Source organism: Rattus norvegicus, chromosome 19, assembly GCF_036323735.1.
Source record: "Rattus norvegicus strain BN/NHsdMcwi chromosome 19, GRCr8, whole genome shotgun sequence".
Taxonomy (NCBI): domain Eukaryota; kingdom Metazoa; phylum Chordata; class Mammalia; order Rodentia; family Muridae; genus Rattus; species Rattus norvegicus.
The window spans coordinates 13,556,827-13,559,676 of record NC_086037.1 but is presented as its reverse complement, the minus strand read 5'-3'; positions in this window follow the sequence as shown (position 1 = coordinate 13,559,676).

The following is a 2,850-nucleotide window of genomic DNA, read 5'->3' as shown; positions in this document are numbered from 1 at the left end:
TTAACTACCTAGCTGTTAACTACCTAGCCGTTAACTACCTAGCCGTTAACTACCTAGCTGTTAACTACCTAGCTGTTAACTACCTAGCTGTTAACTACCTAGCTGGACCATCTTGATTTCTCTCCATAGCTTCAACACATACTCACAAAAGAGCCGCCTTGGGGACAGCAGGCTTCCTACTATCTGGTCTACAGATGTGTGTGGATTCAAAAAGCAGCAGGGTCCACATCTGCGCCTGCTGAACTCAAGGAGCCGTACAGGAACCCAGGAGGCATGGGCTGGTGCAGGAAACATGGGACATCTTGGCTTCCAAGCATTGCAGCAGGAAAAGGTAGGAAGGGACCCAACAAGGCAGGGATAGGTGGGGAAGGGTGGAGTAAGGAGGAGCTGCAGTGTCTCTAAAAGTTGGCCTTCTAGAGTCATCCGAAGTGGCACTGAAAGCAGCTGAGTAATGCTTTAGAGCCAGGGGCAAAGTCCCGGATGGCAGGGGGCAGAGATAGACCCTAGAGCTTGAAGCAGGCGCCTCACTAAGAGGCAGAGGGCTGATAGGGTCAGGTCCGTGAGACTAGGAGGACATGGGCTCTCTCTGTATCCTTTTGTACTAGCCTAGAATGAGAGAGAGAGAGAGAGAGAGAGAGAGAGAGAGAGAGAGAGAGAGAGAGAGAGCGCAATGCCTACCACTCTAGAAGCAGTGGGAGCCAACCAATGAGGAGGACTAAAGTCCTAAAGTCTGCATAAAGCCAACTTTATTTAGAGCATCAGACAGTTTATACTCTGAGGGTCGAGAGGAGTCACATGAGTAGAGTGTGTAGTCACAAGAGCGAGCTGCACATGGCAATAAGCTGCACACAGCAAAACCATGGTTTTCCATAGAAGCATATTAACCATAGCCAGGTGTGGTGAAGAAAGCTCGCTCTTTTCTGCTATGCCTGGAAGGAACACGGGAGCACAGTCCAAGAACATTTCTGTGCTTTTTGAAGAAAATGAGGTCATAATCCTCTTGTCTTGGTTTCTTAGAGTTTTCTCACAAGCACTCAGAAATCTCCTTATATGACTCTGTTCTTGGATTGTGTTCCAAGAAGGCAGAACCACAAGAAGGCAGGTTGAGCCCACACAGGGAGCCCAGCTGCTTTAGGGATGGTGGGGAAACATGGCTGTCCTTAAGACAGGATAATAGATGAGCGTAACCACATCCATAAATGACCCAGCACTGTGACAGCCACAAAAGGTTCCTCCAGTTCTGCTTTCCTATCTGTTATCTGGGAGCCCAGAGCAGCAGCTTCCTACCTGAAGCCTGGGGTGGTGACAGTTCCTCCAGGCCTCCGTTAAGTCTGGGAATAGGACAGTGGGGATAGACCACCATGTACCAGCACCTCCCACCACACTTCCCTCCCTGTTTATTCCATATTTTCTCCTCCCACCCCTCTCTCATCAGCAGAACAGCTAGGCACATTGGTCACTAGGGGCAGCCTGGAGGGAACTGACCAGAGCCTTCAGGAGGCTAATGTTTGCCCACACATAACCAAATGGGTGGCCATCCTGCAGGGGAGAAACTAAAATATGAGGTAAAAACAACTGGGAAATCTTTCATTATCCAAGCCTAATGCAGATCACAAGGCCCAGGCTGGCTTGTCACCAATGAAGGTAACATCAAATGCTTTGGGAGTCACAAAATGAACTTCATGGTATCCACAAGCCAGGTCTGAGGTAGAACTTGAAAGAAAAGACTTAACGCGAAAGACTAGAATCAAAGTCCTCGGTCACAGAGTCTTCTACTTCCAAGGGATATAAAAGCCATAGTGATCTCAGAATAAAGAGAAGATAGAGCCTCATGTCCTAATGTCTATGTTGAAAGCCAGCCTTCACCAACCACTCACTGTGTGACCCATGGGCAAGCTCCTTCCCTTCTCCGCGACTCCATTTCTCCTAGTCGTGAGAACTATAAATCCTGTAGGTGCTGTTAGTTTGTGCTCTCAAAAGTGTAGAATCTGATATATATTATATATAATTATATATCATGTATTTCATGAATATTTTTTTTTTTGGTTCTTTTTTTCCGGAGCTGGGGACCGAACCCAGGGCCTTGCGCTTCCTAGGTAAGCGCTCTACCACTGAGCTAAATCCCCAGCCCCTCATGAATATTTTATGTATAAACTCGCCGTGATAAAACCCATTACTTCATAATCTACTGTAATTTTAACTAAAAAAATTAAAAACAAATACAAAACTTTCCAGAAAAAAAAAAAAAAGTGTAGAATCTGCCAGGGTCTTTGATTCCAGGGACTGGTGGCTTGCATTTCTCTCATCTAAGCCAGCTCCACGACTGTCCCAGCAGTGGGAGCAGCTTGCCCTACCTGCAGCACCTAGCTCACTTTCAGACAGCTCTGGCTGAGGGCTGGGGTCTCCTCCCAGGGTCTCTCTGCCCTAGGGCTGCCTAGACAACCTTTCTGCCTGCCCCTCCAGTTTGCGGTTATAGCTACATAGACTTGCTTTTCATTGCTGTTGACCTGAACTGACAGAGGTCGCTGGGGGCTTCAGATCCACACTAACTGCCAGATGGATAGACCAGGCAAGCTTGTGCCTGTTATATACCTTGAGGTCACTTTATTCATTTGTTCATTCATTCATTCATTCATTCACTGAATAGTGCCAGGCTCTATCCTATGTACTGAGGAGAGACTGTGGGTAGGCGCATGGTTCCTGCACTTGGACAGTAGAATGTCTAATGGGATAGTATCATGCCAATAACAGAATCAGCACACTGAAGGGTGAAAGGGGCTGAGGTCACATGGGGTGCCCCAGGGAAGCCCCATTTTCTGGGCTGAGGAAGAGTTTTCTATGTGTCCTTGA